General features: G+C 49.3%; 1 long non-coding RNA gene across 1 annotated transcript; it reads right to left on the bottom strand.

The window, feature by feature from the left end:
* Positions 1-3,248: 3,248 nt before the first annotated feature.
* LOC132598209 (uncharacterized) lies at positions 3,249-12,911 on the bottom strand. The gene is made up of 3 exons (XR_009566073.1): positions 12,796-12,911; positions 5,357-5,495; positions 3,249-3,397 (listed from the first exon to the last, which is right to left on the bottom strand). It is a non-coding gene; the product is annotated as an uncharacterized lncRNA (long non-coding RNA).
* Positions 12,912-15,719: the final 2,808 nt, after the last annotated feature.

A 15,719-nucleotide genomic window follows, 5' to 3' on the forward strand; every position in this document is an offset into this window, starting at 1 on the left:
CATCACAGAGACCAGGACAACATGGTCCGGCTTGCAAGGAGTTCGTAATCCAGCCGTGGGAGACAAGTACCCGTACTGAGAATGACAACGGGGGAAAGCTGGCTATTTTGAACTCACCTGCCTTGTAAGGTGAGCAGACTGTGCCCGATGGGGGCCCTTGGTTCTTCCCAGCTCCCTGAAGAGGCCGGATGTGCAAGTTTGAGGGAAGGAGCTGGGAAAGCTGAATTTTTTCCACCATGAAGAGAGAAAAAATGGAGCTCCCCAAGGAACCCATGAGGGAGGGGATCAAGAACAGAGTTGGGAGGAGGAAAAGGAAAGCAGTGAGACAAAGTGGCGGAAGACTGCAGCGTGAGCCCGCCTCACCAGGACCGTCTACGTGAGGGGCTGTAGAAACCAACAGCGGACTGAGCTTCATACCAGCCATGACTTGGCAGAACAACTAAACCGCTCTTAGAGGTGGGAGCCTGTGAGGCAGAAATGTCCATGAGAAATGAAAACCTCTTCCCTGCTTCCCCAAATTTGTAGAAATGGGGCGGGGGCTTTGGATAGCCATTGACGTTGGAATCCATGTGTCTGTGTGTGTTTGGTGTTTCGGGGGGATCAACGTGATTTCATATAGAAAACTTCTTTAAAATCTCCCAGATCTGCTCCCCTCTCTCCTCCTCCATAACCTCTCACCAGAACTGGTCCAGTAGCACCTCCAACTGCAACCACTAACCCAGCTCCCCACTAACCCATTTCCACCTTGCAGCTAGAGCTCAGGGCAACCATGTGATGCAGATCTGATCATGTCACCCTCTTCCTGGACTCTCCCTGCTTATACCTTGTAATGACTTTCCACTCTTCTTGGGGTAAATTTGGTCCTGAGGGTCAGAAAGCCCTACCAAATCAGGCTTAAAATACAAGGCAGTTTATTGGCTCCCTAACAAGTAACGGGAGTAGAGTAAGCTTCAGGCACTGCACGATCAGGACACTAGCACCATATTCTGCTATTCTCTTAGCTCGGCCTTCCTCCCTAGGTGTCAGCTTTATCCACAGCCCAGCTTCCTTTCAATCAGCAACAAGTGGAACACCCCCAGGGGAAAAAAAAAAAGAACATCTTGCCCAGCCACGAAATAAAATTCCTTCCCTTCAGCCTGAGTGAGCCAACTGAGACCATGTACTCATTCCCGACCAAAAAAATTCCTAGTGATATGCCTCTCCGCTGAACCCTTTCCTTCCCTGCTCCTGGTGGGAAATGGGTCCTTTTGTATAAAAACACATTGAGGGCTTCCCTGGTGGCGCAGTGGTTGAGGGTCCGCCTGCCGATGCAGAGGACACGGGTTCGTGTCCCAGTCCAGGAAGATCCCACATGCCGCGGAGCGGCTGGGCCCATGAGCCATGGCCGCTGAGCCTGTGCGTCTGAAACCTGTGCTCCACAACGGGCAAGGCCACAACAGTGAGAGGCCCGCGTACCGCAAAAAAAACAAAACAAAACAAAAAACCCAGATTGAAATGATGCTAAAATATACAATTGGCATTAAACCTAGAAAGTTTTACTTTAATGATGCTCAACTATGAAAAAAATGAAAGAACTAACTATCAACCTTAAAGTTCTCCACTGTCCTTGATGAAGGATCTGAGACCACAAGTCCCCAGGACCTTGAACTCAAGGTAGTGAGGTACAGTAAGGGCAGAGGGCTAGAGCCTGGAGAAGGGAAGACAGCAGGGGACCAGGGGCTGCTGGCCTCATAAGAGATGGATTTTGAATGGATGGGATAGAAGAGATAAGAAAATGTTGCTGTAGCACCTTCTGCACCCTGGGTGGGATCTCATTCGGCTTAGTTTTTTTCTTTCTGAAAATGAACTTAGCCAAAAAAAGAATTGAAATTAGGGACTCAAACAGCCGCCGAAGTTCAGAACAACATTATCCACGGTAGGCAAAAGGTAGAAACAAACCAAATTTCCACTGATGGATGAACGGATACACAGAATGTGTATATACATACAATGGAATATTATTCAGCCTTTAAAAGGAATGGAATTCTGACACATGGATGAACCTTAAAGATGTGCTAAGTGAAATAAGCCAGATACAAAAGAAAATACTGATTCCACTTACATAAGATTCCTAGAATAGCCAAATTCATAGAGACAGAAAGTAGAATAGTGGTTGCTAGGGGATGGGGGGATGGGTACAGAATGGGGAGTTACGTGTAGAGTTTCAGAATATGGGAAAATGAACAAATTCTGAAGATGGACGGTGGTGACAGTTGCACAACAATGTGAATGTATTTAATGCTACTGAGTAGTGCAGTTAAAAATTGGTTAAAATGGGGCTTCCCTGGTGGCACAGTAGTTGAGAGTCCGCCTGCCGATGCAGGGGACGCGGGTTCGTGCCCCGGTCCGGGAAGATCCCACATGCCGCGGAGCGGCTGGGCCCGTGAGCCACGGCCGCTGAGCCTGCACGTCCGGAGCCTGTGCTCTGAAATGGGAGAGGCCACAACAGTGAGAGGCCTGCATACCGCAAAAAAAAAAAAAAAAAAAAAAAGTTGGTTAAAATGGCAAATTTTATGTTATGTATATTTTACCACAGTTAAAAAAAAGGACTTAGTTCACCTTTCCAGGCATTGGGGGCACAATAAAGGGGTGACAGGAGATTCTCAAAGAATGACTGTTGGTTGATTGGGCTATCTGGATAAAAGACACATTGATAGGGATACACTTTCCTTTTGGTTCCATGACGCTGATTAGGATGACCAAGATGATGAAGAGACGCGGGCCTCCCACAGAGGAAGCCTTGAGGCAGCCCAGAGTGAGAATGGACGCCTCCCACCCCTGCATAGACGAATCCCCAGCACACCCAGTCCCTCCGAATCAGGGCAGGCTCTTTTTGAGATGGGTGTGTTTCCCCCTTCTGTTCTCTGCAGGGAAGAGGCTGCAGGGTGGCAGAGGGGAGGAGAGGTGGTAGGGGGAATTTCCTTCTGTCGGGCAGGAAAATAACGCAAGGAAACAGAGCTATCCCTACTCTTTGAATGGAAAAGGTCTCTTTCAGACCTCCTTTTAGAGAGTCCCCTCCTGCCGTCTTACCAGAGGGATGATGGAACACCTGTCACCAGTTGGGTCTGACTCATTCGTTTATCATCTCTCCCCACCCCCTCCCTATCCCCCTCCCTCCAAACCCACCCACCCCGAAAATGCCTGAGCACAGTTGACTATTTTAAGAACTGAATTCCCCGTCGGCATGGCAACTTCGGCTGTACCTCTTGTCACTGCTGCCTGGATGGAAGAAAAGCCACCTTTCACCAGGATTCCTGCAGCCAACAGAAGAGATGGTTCACAGATCACACATGGCCACAGGGTGGACATCTAGTTTCTGTCGCATATTCTCCTTTGTGTGTTTGCTTGTTTTATAACCCTTTAAGAATGTAAAAAAACATTCTTAGCTGACTGGCCATACAAAAACAGGCCCTGGGCCAGAAATGGCCCAAGGACCGTAATTTACCCAACCTCTGTTTAGGACAAGAGCAGCAGGTGTTCTCACTGCCTGGGTTTCTCATTGGGGAAGTTTTAAAGGTTGTGAAGGGTGAGGGGGCTGCTGGGGAAAAGATGGGAAGGCGTTGTGGAAGGACAGCGTGATTAATTGATTTTTAAAAATTTCCCCCTACTATCTATACTTTATTATACTTTAAAGGCTTATTTATATTCTTCTTGTGCTTCAAAGCTAAAATGTTAGGCTATGCCATTTTCACCATAGCCCTAATAAGGATTAAGGCTTACAATCTATGAGTTCCTTTTGTAGATAATAGTGTTTATTTCATAACCTCTTATCATTCTTCACAAAGACCAGATTTTCTTCAAAAATGTTGAAAGAACATTTTGAATGTTTCTTTTCTGTTTGAAAATTTTTTAGAAAAAAATTTTTTAATTTTAATTTAAAATGAATTATTACACAAATAGGAATACTAAAATAAACTCCCATGTACCTGAAGGGCGTTTCTGTGTAAATTAAAGAAACAGTTTCTACTTTCTTAAAACGTGGATTGAAAGGGGGAAATGATACATTTGCAAATAGTATTTGTATGGAATCCAGTTCTAGGTCATATCTGAAAATGACTATTGGGGGGAGGGGTGGGAGAAACATCTGTGGGAATGAAAAGGGGATCATTCTTTGATGGTTACCATGGAAACCACTAGGTTAAGATGGTTGAGTTTGCTTATGGGGCAGTGAGGTTCCTGCTAACGGACTCTGGGTCAGAACTGTAGGAGAGCCCTTAGGCTGGTCCCCAAGGATGCCTTGCTGTCTCTGAAGCTCTCTCCCAACCCCCAATACTGTTTGAGGGTACTCTCATTCTGAATTTCTAGGGTTTGATGAAAAGAAAGACACCGTAGTGTTTCGTTCCTCAATTTTAGAGCTTTGTTTTGTATTGAGTAAGCAGGGTCAACGTGTTCATCTGCACACCCACTTTGAGGTGTTCTGGGATTTTATGGTAGACCACTCCTGTCCTCTTTATAATAGGAGGGCCCCTATGTCCCTGGAGAAAAGCCCTAGAAGGACTGGTGGGGGTTGTGGTATTGATGCCCACCTCAGAATGCGGAAAGTACGACCATGAGCCCCGGAGGAGCAAGGAATCCAACTTAAGCCAATGAGATGCAGAGGGTCCAGACGCATTTGCCCTCTCCTGAAAGAACTTGACCCCAACGTAGAATATCCCTCAGTCGCCAATATCCAGAGCTGCTTTAGACATCAGATAATTTGCTCTTAGGCATATCAGTAAGAAGTGGAACTTTGTCATCGGACTCCTTGAACTCGGATCCATTATCTCTACCATGGCGTACTCTGTCACCTAATGGCATCGGTGGTGGGGAAGGAATCCACAAGACGCCTAGCATCCACAAAGAGCAGGCACAGAGGCAGAAGCGGGCTGGAATTAGTCACCAAGGGATAAACGTGCGCAGAGTGACAAACAAGAGGCCGCGGAGGACCGACGTAGATCCTAAGCGATGGGGCCACAGCGCATCGATCCCCAAACTTGAGGATCCCTAGGGCGCTCCCGCAGCTCCAGAAGGAAGAGCCTGCACAGACGAGGCACGGCCACCAGGGGGCGCGCGGGCCCCGGGATCTCGGGAATCTGGGGCAGCGGGAGGGAAAGAAACTGGAAGGCTGGCGCAATACCTGCTTTCTCCCCAGGATGTAACTGGCAAACAGCAATGACAGGTATCTCCTGGGCAGCTGCTTGCCCGTCCGTATCTCCCACAAAATCAGAAGCCCCTCGAGGGCAGTGACTGTGTTTTCATTCCCTTGCTCCCCCGACTGCACATGAGTTCCCTTGTCCCCATCCTAGGTTTGCTGAGTGTTAAAGGAACATGTTCTTACCCTGGAAGGTGGGAAGGGGGCACCTGGAGGAGGGATGCTTTGAGGCAGCTGTTTGAGACATGTCAGATGGTCACCACGGTGAACTCCAACAGTTGGCGCGGAAGGCGAGCTTGTACACGTGAAAATTTGGGGGCGGAGCCTAGGGGACGGGCAAGAAATAAGACAGTGGTTCTCAAACTTCTTAATCTCAGGACCCCTATATACTCTTAACATTACTGAGGGCCTCAAACAATGTTCTATTTACCATATTAGAAATTAAACTGAAAAATTTTAAATATTTACTTAAAATTACAATAATAAATCCACTACATTAACATATATATATTTTTTTAAACCTATATTTTCCGAAACAAAAGAAGTTAGTGAGAAGTGTGGCTCCATTTTACATTCCTGCAATTTAAAAAAATGTTTAGCTTAATAAAAGACAGATGGATTCTCTTATCTGCTTCTGGACTCACTATCGGACTGAGTTTTTGCAAAGCACATAGCTTCATACATTCACGAGAAAATGAGAGTGAAAAAGGCAAATAACATCTTATTATGAAAACAGTTTTCATCTTGCAGACTGCCTCCCCATTTTGATGTTAAATAGAATATAAATTACATACAGTGTAATTTTTGGATAAGAATTGAGAGGCTTTTTGTAAAAGGAAGTTTGCCTGAGGTGAAGGTTGAGGGCTGAAGGCCAGATTGCCTTCAAGTTCACCCACTGGAAAGATGTGGCCTCCGTGGCCAGTGGTAACAGAAAACAGAGCCTCAGCCGGCATAGACACACGTGTGTTGTGTGAGCGTCAGAACCCTGTTATAGCTGACTTTTCACTGTCTGCTGTTCTGAATTGCAGAGGGCAGAATTGTGGCCGGACTCCCTCTCTTGAGGCCAAAAGCATATGAGAAAGTTGTTTCTCCTTGGGGACGGGCTTGTTTTCCTAATTCAGATACTCTGCTAACTTTGAACCCACTGGGGGGTTCTTATCAATTCAAAAATGTTTCAAAACAATGGTCCCCCCCTCACCTCACCTGTTAGAACTGCTATCATCAAAAAGACAAGAGATAACAAGTGTTGGAAAGGATGTGGGAAAAAGGGAACCCTTGTGCACTGTAGGTGGGAATGTATTGAATAAATTGATAGAGCCACTATGGAAAACAGCATGGAGGTTCCTGAAAAAATTAACAATACAACTACCATATGATCCAGCAATCCCACTTCTGGGTATATATCTAAAGAAAGTGAAAACAGGATCCTGAAGAAATGCCTACACTGCCATGTTCACTGTAGCATTGTTCACAACAGCCAAGATATGGAAAGAACCTATGTGTTTGTCAACAGACAAATGAATAAAGAAGATGTGGCATATATATACACAATGGAATATTATGCAGCCATGAGAAAGAAGGAAATCCTATCATTTGCAGCAAGATGGATGGACCTTGAGGGCATTATGCTAAGTGAAATAAAAGACAAATACTGGATGTTATCACTTCTATATGTGGAATCTAAAAAAGCCAAATGCATAGAAACAAAGAGTAGAATGGTGGTTACCAGGGGCTGGGGTGGGAGGGTTGGGGGAAGATGGGGAGATATTGATCAAAGGGGACAAACTTCCAGTTATAAGATGGATTAGTTCTGGGGAATCTAATATACAGCATGTTGATTATAGTTAATGATACCACATTGTATACTTGAAAGTTGCTAAGAGAGTAGATCTTAAATGTTCTCACCACAAAAAACAAATACTAATTATGAGATGTGATGGAAGTATTAGCTAATGCTTTGATGGTTAATCATTTTGCAATATGTAAGTATCAAATCAACATGTCAAACACCTTAAACTTCCACGATGTTATATGTCAATTATATCTCAGTAAAGCTGGAGGGGGCAGTGTGGAACGCCACCACAATGGCCCCAACATCTCCATGCCCTAGGCCTGCCCTGGGGTCTGTGCAGAATGCCCCAGTCTAAATGATGCCCCAGTCTAAATGAAGAGGCAATGTGGGGAGACTTCCAGAGTCAAGTAACAGATCAGGAAAGCTTCTTCCCAGTTAATTCCCTCCTGGGACACCTAACCTGAGTGATGATCACAGTCATCCTAGGAATGTCACAGGTCCCACCTCACATCCAGCAGGGGCGGAGGCTGGCTCTTAAAGCGCCAGGTGTATTCTTGAACCCCCAGGTTTGGGAGCCGCTGGCCTCCTCTATCCCCATCTACCTATTCTACAAGGGCCCTCAGTCCTTAGGCACCTTGGGGTCGCTAGGGGCATATATTTAAAATTTGGAGTTCCCTGGCCCAATCTCTAGAGAGCCCAATAGCTGGAGATTAGATAGACCTGGGATGGGCCCTAGAACAAGTTCTAAACAAGCAGCCCACTTCATGCTGCTATAAGTGGCCCAGGACCACCCTGTGCCTCAAGGGTTTTTGCAGCCTGTGTGTTACAGTCTGAGTGTCACAAAGAGACTTGAGGGCCCAACTCAGAATCAGTGCAACCTTCGCCTTATGTCCCTTATCCTTTGAACAATCAGACCCCTTCCTGGGAACTGAAATTTAAAATCCAGCATTTAAAAGTCTCATTTGATGAAGGTGACAGTCTTCCCCCACAATCCCAGAATGATGTGTTCCAAGAAGATCCTAGTCTTCTCAGACTCCAACCGGGCTGCGAGCACTGCCCACTCACCTTCTCCACACTTTACTACCACGCTTCTACTACGGCATGAGTCGATGTGTTTGTGGACGCATACACATCCATCTTTCAAAAGAGCCAGGTTAGGGCTTCCCTGGTGGCGCAGTGGTTGAGAGTCCGCCTGCCGATACAGGGGACACGGGTTCATGCCCCAGTCCAGGAAGATCCCACATGCCGCGGAGCGGCTGGGCCCGTGAGCCATGGCCACTGGGCCTGCGCGTCCGGAGCCTGTGCTCCGCAACGGGAGAGGCCACAGCAGTGAGAGGGCTGCGTACCGGGAAAAAAAAAAAGAGCCAGGTTAAAGGTGCAGCAGGCAGGAAAAAAAGGGGGGGCAGATTTATGAACTCAGCTTTCTTCATACCAGGAGCCCCACTCCCACCTTCTCCTCCAATTCGGTAGAGGATATTTCAGTTCCGTCATCACAGAAGGAGCTGCTGCTGCCTCTCTGCCCACCCCCTGCCCGGGCCACTGGTTAGAAGGGCCACCTGCCTGACTGGCTCACGGATTTCCTAACGGGACTCCTGGACTCTGGCTCCATCAGGACAGTCCATGGCCCCGGATCTACTCTGCAGCCAGCCTCATCCTCATTCTCTGCCTTTGTCCCTGGCTTTCACATTTACTCTGCCTGGCACACATTAGTGAATATTAACTCATTTCATGAATTGCTTAAAGCGTCAAGTTGCAGCAAATAGCTTTATTTTCCCCTCAATTGTGTCTAGGCACACACAAACACACACTTAGGAGTGGAATTGGGTTTATGGTGACCTCTTTTTTTTTTTTTTTTTTTTTTGCGGTACGCGAGCCTCTCACTGCTGTGGCCTCTCCCGTTGCGGAGCACAGGCTCCAGACGCGCAGGCCCAGCGGCCATGGCTCACGGGCCTAGCCGCTCCGCGGCATGTGGGATCTTCCTGGACCGGGGCATGAACCCGCGTCCCCTGCATCGGCAGGTGGGCTCTCAACCACTGCGCCACCAGGGAAGCCCTGTGGTGTCCTCTTTAACCTCTGGGCAGCCTAATTCATTTTCTGCTGTGGTCTGAACTCTGTGGGAACCCTCAGCGGAATCTGGGGCTCTTCACCATCAGCTTGGGAAGACTCGATCCTGGGGGAGACTTGATGGAAATGATGAACGTGCACAGATCAGGGCTAACTCCCAATTCTGGACACCAAGGCAGGTCCCATGCCAATTACACTTGCGTCCCTGGGTGGGCCTGGGCTTCCCCAGTGATTGCAACTGGCAGCCAGGTTGAGGAACGCCACCCAACCCAATTCTTGGGAACACCTTCCCTTCTGCCCTAGTGGCCTGGAAGTCATCCCCCCAACAGATGGCTTCACCAAGGAAAAGAGAAACTATCAGAAGTCCTTGAAGTGAAATTCCCACAGGAGTTCAGGACACCCCAAAATACGCCACTTTGTTATTCTGATTATTTTGAGCTGAGGGCAGTTAAAAACCAGCAAAGGTGGAGAGAGGCTTTCTCCAAACCCCCCTCATCTGCCTAAGACAGATCCTCTGAAAGGAATTCAATTGTCATAAAATCTCCTCGCTGGGAGTTTCACCAATCAGGGAAGATTGTCACAGGAGAGGACACTAGGAGTCCACACAACACCCTGACAAACTTTGTCACAAACTATCGTATCTCCCATCTGTTCTTCAAAGGGCCCATTCATCTTGCCCCTAAATTGCCCCTTCCCTATAAAGACGGTATATAAGCTCTCAAATGTCATCACCTTTCTGGGTACTCACATCTTTTCCTGTGATGTCCCTGTCCGCGTAACATTAGAAATCCACAAGTGTGTATACCTTTTCTCCTGTTAATCTGCCTGTTGTAAGTTTATTTCAGAGACCCAGATATCGAACCTAGGGGGGTAGAGGAAAAGTCTTTCCTCTCCTACATCCTCATCCATTCCTTCCTTTTTTCATCAGATATTTATTGAGCACCTACCATGCTAAGTTGTCTGCTAGGTATTAGAGATACTAAGTTGAAAACGGAACATGGGTCAGGCCTCAGGAGGTAGAGTGGAGGGACCAGACACTAAGCCAGCAGGGAAAGTTCAGCCTGCTCCCCAGGGTCCTGGCCCATCGCAGAGGGAGGGAGGACGCTAGGAGTGACTAAGGATATTTCTGGGAAACACGGCTCATCCGTGGCAACTTCTCAACACCTATGGGAGGGGCAACTTCAGGCACAACACGGTTCTGTGTCCTGGGAGCGCCAGCATCTTTTAAACACAGGCTCTTAACGTTATTCATATTATGCCTCCTATGCTCTGTAGGAGGTGGTGCTGTTGCCTCCATTGTACAGATGAAGAAACTGAGACTCCGCGAGATAAATCAGCTTGTCTGAGCTTGTCACCTCCAGTCTAACTTCAGAGCACTTTTTGTAACAGCTCTAGAGAGACGGGCTTCACTGAAGGAGCTGGTAAAAACGGACAGGGCCATTTCCCTGGCATCTCAGTGCGGCCCTGGAAACACCAGGTGTCGTCGGCAGAGCTGGCAGCTGGGGGTGCCGGTGTCAGCAGTGTTGGGAGAGGGCTTTGGGGCAGCTGTGGAAGGTGGCGCTGGTGGCCTCAGCAATCCTGGTGGGCGGGCAGCCAGCCGTCCCCCCGCGGCAGGATATCTGATATTTATTGAACATTTACGGTGTGCCAGACACTGCGTAAGTACTTAACGTGGATTAACGTTTTTAATATTTACAACAACTCCCACTTTCACGGATTAGGAAACCGAGGCCCCAGGAGGCAAGGTAACTTTCCCTGGTCAGCATCTGATAAGTGGGAAGCCAAGGTCCGAACCCAGGCACGCTGACGGCTGGGCTGGTGCGCTTCCGCGCTGCGCTCTGAACATCCTAGGGGCGGCTTAGGGATCTAATATCTGGACGTGTTTACTTATCAGTAGCGTGCCCGAGGGATAGGAGGGCCAGTGTGTGGATCGCAAAAATGGCTACAGTACTTTGCAGCTCCTTCCACCAGGAGCTGAAGTCCGTTTCCCACCTCTTGAGTTTGGCCCGGCCTGGCGACTGGCTTTGACCAAGAGAGTGTGGCGGGAGCGAGGGCGGCCGGTTTCCAGCCCAGGCCTCAAGAAGCCTTGTGGCTCTGCTCTCCCCATCCTTGGAAGCCCGCTGCTACAGCAAGCAGCCTGGGGTCGGCTGTCCTGCCTTATGAGAGGGACGTGGCCCGGTCGCCCTTTCACCCTAGCTGACAGCCTGCTGACCACGAGATATGTGGGTGAAGCGGTCCTAACCCATCCAACGACCTGCCGGCTCACCACGGACACACACACAGGCCCCGCAAAGCCAGGCTAGCTAGACGCTGCCCCACTGACACCCACAGAATCAGGAGCCAATAAATACACGTTTCTTGTTTTAGGCCGCCGGGTGGCTTGTTGTGTAGCAATAAACACAGCAGAAAACACCTCAGAGAGAAGGAAGGTATGAAGTTGGAGGAATTCCCACCAGACAGGATGAGTAAGTGAAAACCCTTCAGTCAGGGAAAAGAGATTCAGAGGAAAACAGTGAGGGCCGGGGGAGCACCTGCCTGTTTCCTCAGAAACCCAGCACGCTCACCCCTTCCAGCTTCCACCAGGTGGAGGAGAAGCCATTCTCTTCCGAAGAGAAACTCCAGAGAGAGAAGAAGCTGAAGCAGGAGTACTCTGCTCCTGTAGGGAGGGTGTCCACAGTTAGCCCAAGGTGGCTGCCTCTTGGCAGACACACTGGCGCTGCATGTCGAGCAGACAGAGAGAACCCAAGACAGTCCTGTGGACCTGGGATCCCGGGTGTCATGGAAGGGTTCCAGCTGCTCCAGTGGAGGAGCCCCGATCCAGACAATGAGCTCTGTGAGCCTAAACTCAAGCAGCGGCCGTAAGAATGAGAAGAAGCGGGGAAAGGGGAGAAGCGTTTAGGATGTACAAGGAACAAGAAAACTTGGGGAGAATTGAAATAGGGGGAAAGGTCAGTGGGAGTGGGGCAGCCTAAAATAACACTGCTGTTCAGAGTACAAAAGGATGCCCCGGGAGATAACAATAGGGGGAAAAAAGGTTCGATGATACTTACTAAATGTCATCATCATATAAAATTTACATATTATGGTATAATCATGCCTTTTGGTGATGACACTGGTGATTTTTGGACATAGCCTGCCACCGGCCCTTGTTTTAAGGATTACCCCTCCTTGAGGCATTTGAATTTTAAAGAGAATCAAAGCCTTCGGGTAAGGGATGACGCTGTATTCACAGGATTTCAGGCAGCCATTGAGAGTAGAACAAGGGTTTTTCTTTTATGTTGGCCCCTTCCCGGGGCTCTTGGCCTGGGCACTAGTCCCGGAACCACAAATATCATTTCCCAGGACCTTGGCGTCGCAACACCTTAAACTCCCGTCCTCCCAAGTTTTCCCGGTGTTTCTCAGACTTGGGGAAGCGACTCTCCCCGCTCCGGAGCCTGGGGGTGGGGGCGGCCGATCCCCCGCACGGCCGCCAGAGGGCGCTGCTCCGTCGCCGGGAGCGCCGCGGCCGCCTGGGCGTGTGGCCTGGGGTGGGCATTTTTGTGTTGTTTAAATGCCAGCATTGATTGCTCACTCCTTTCCCAAACATGTTTCTAATTTACCCGGTATCTCGTCTACGTGAAAGACTCAAGAACAACAACAACCAAAGAATGCACACTTAACTTTAGTTACCGGGTAAGCAAAAGGGGTTTGACACCAAATGCAGTTTTGTTCCAGAAACCTCTGGGACTGGGGCAGAGCAGCCAGCAAGGGATCTCCAGAGGCTACTCACCGGTTAGGACAGAGGCACGTGGAAACAAACACACCGAACCTCGACCCTGGATAGGTTCTTGCTAGCACCCAACAAGCCGGCAGCTTTCCGCTCCAGAGGACGGGTTCGTTTCCGGCTAAGTTCAGGAGCTGGTGCCCGAAGAGGGTGCCGCGCGGGACCGCGGAGAAGCCACCCGCGGCCCTGGACAGGCGGCGGGCTCCGGCTTCCCGCCTGGCCCTTGGTTGCGTTCGGCGTCCTGGGGAGCAGAGGCGCTCGGATGCGGATGAGGGGGAGGGACGGGGGGCGATCCGGGAGCTCGGGGCAGCAGTACCCGCACAGGGTGAAGGCGGGGAGGCAGGGGCAGGGGGACGAAGAGGGGAGCAGAGGGAGAGTCCTGTCTGATGGGGGTGGCGGGGACGGCCCCTCGGGCTTGGGTGAAAGCCTGACCGCCACAAATAGAAGTTATCAGCGAAGAGACCTAAGGATGCGTTTGGCTGCGGGGAGGTCTCTAGGAGACAAAGCTCCTAATCCCGGGGTGGGGGCTGGGATGGGAACCCGGGGCGGGGGGTGGGCTGGGGGGGGAGGAGTGTCTGATTGACAGCTGTTTTTCGGACCAGAAAAAAAAAAATCCCCTTGCCCCTGGGGAGATTGCTCAGTCACTTTTCTCCTGCAGGAAGCTGCTTCTTGTTGGAGCCTCCTGGGATTGGCAGAGTTAAAATCCTTTAACCCAAGATGCCTTGGGCCTTTTGTTCAGCTCTGACAATGGAATTGGCTGGGAGAGGCTGGGAAGGCAAGGAGCTAGGTCTGGGGTGTATCCGTGGGGTGGGCGTCTGGTGAAGCTGTGTTCAGTCACAGGGTGAAAAAAAGCGATTTGGTCGCGTGTGTGTGTGTGTGTGTGTGTGTGTGTGTGTGTGTGCGCGCGCACGCGCGCGCGTTGGGGGAAGGTGTAAGGAGGCCCAAGGCACGGGCACCAGCTCATTAACACGTGTGTATGAGTACCTGCTGTGCAGCTCAGCAAACCTTTAATTACCCAGGGAGAACTTCCAAAACTGAGAACTCAATATTGGTCCCTAAAAGGTTGGATAATGGGTTTTTCTTGCATCTCAATCCCAAGGGACAGATCTCCGACTCCCCTGGGCTCCCAGATTCTTCTAGATGTTTTGTCTTCTAAAATTCTGTGCTCCCATGGGACAGCACTTAGTTAAGGACACTCAGAAATGTAAACCTTTCTATCATGTTAATCATCTTTAAATCTTTGCTTTGAACCTATCACGTCCTTGAGTCCTAATCGTCAGCAGCAGCCACTCCAATTCAAAGGACTTGGAGTGACAGTCTGCAAGCCCTCTCACCATGCAGAATTTTCTCCTCCCATTCCCCATGTGCATCTTCCCCTGTAGCCAGCCTGGCCCCTCAGGGTCCCTTGGTATATCTTGAATTCTCCAGCCTCCCTATCTCTGGCCCTGCAGTTGCCTTCCTGGCCATCTAGCTGGTCACGTCCTTCTCCATTCAGTTCTGGCCTCAGTCGGTCAACATGCATTCACTGAGAGCCCCCTAGGTGCAAGGCATCTATCCCCTGGAATATATCAGAGACTAAGACAAATGCCTGCCCTTAAAAGATTTTTTTTGCCTCAATGGGAGGGAATAAAGCCAGACAATTTCACATGTTGATAAGTAGCTAATCGATGGGATAGAGTTGTGGTGGGGTGGGGTTAGTGGGTGCTGCTTTATTTGGGTGGGAAAGGCCTCTTTGAGACCTTCTGGGCAGGAAGAATGCTCCAAGCAGAAGGGATAACAAGTGCAAAAGCCCTGAGGCAGGAATGCACTCCGTTACATTCAGGAGACACCATGAAGGCCATTGTCCCTGGAGCAATGTGAACAAGGAGACTTCAAGGGCTCTTGAGACATAGGCAAGGACTAGACCATCATGTCCTCACGGGTCAAAATAAGGAGTGTGGGTTTTATTTTGGTGGCAGTGGGAAAACTTTGGAGGATTTTATGCCAGGAGAGAAGAGATTCCACTTACCCTTTAGAAAGATCACTCTGGCTGCTTGGCAGAGCAAGGAGTAGGAGAGAGGAGAAGAGTGAAGCTGCGGTTGCAGACGTCCTGGCAAGAGGAGGTAAAGGCAGGGTTGCGGCTATGCAGATGGTCCTATGACAGAAGAGAAGAGTCAAGGATGACACCTCCATTTTTAGGATAACTGGGTGGACAGGATGCCCATGTTAATCGGGAAGGGTAGATCAGCCGTTCCGTTTTGGCCATACCAAGACCTATCAGACATCAGGTGGATATGTGTAGACAGGTTTGAGTCTGGAGTTCAGGGGCATCTGTCCTTCAGATTTAAATTTGAGATCTAGCATATATATGGTATTCAAAGCCATGGGCCGTGGGACAATTCCACTTCGGGAAAAAGTAAAGCTAGAAGAGAGAGGGATGAGACTGAAGCCGCTCTAATATTTAGAGGTCTGGTAGAGGAAAAGTGAGCAGGCGATGCTGAGACAACCAACCTGTGACGTTGGAAGAAAACCAAAAGATGGTGATTCTAAGGAAACTAAGCAAAGAAAGTATTTCAGGAAGGAGGATGCATCAATTAGCTAGGTAAAAAACAACCATAAAAATCTCCATGGCATGTAACAGTAAATATTTATTTTACTCATGCATCTGGGAGTCGACTGGAGGTCAGCTGCGTGAGGCTGACCTTGGCTGGGTCTGAGTCTTCTCTAGATACATGTTCCTCATCATCCTTGCACGGGTAGGCCAGTTAGGGCAGGTTATCCCCTGGTGATAACACTGGCACAAATAGGCAGGTGGAAATGCCTCCTAAGGCCTAGGCTTAGAACTGTACCATGTCACTCCTCCCACGTTCCATTGGCCAAAATGGGTCACGTAGCCATGTCCAAAGTCAAGAAGCAAGAACATATACTCCACCTCTAGTGCAAAGAGGGAC

Source organism: Globicephala melas, chromosome 12, assembly GCF_963455315.2.
Source record: "Globicephala melas chromosome 12, mGloMel1.2, whole genome shotgun sequence".
In the NCBI taxonomy this organism is placed as follows: domain Eukaryota; kingdom Metazoa; phylum Chordata; class Mammalia; order Artiodactyla; family Delphinidae; genus Globicephala; species Globicephala melas.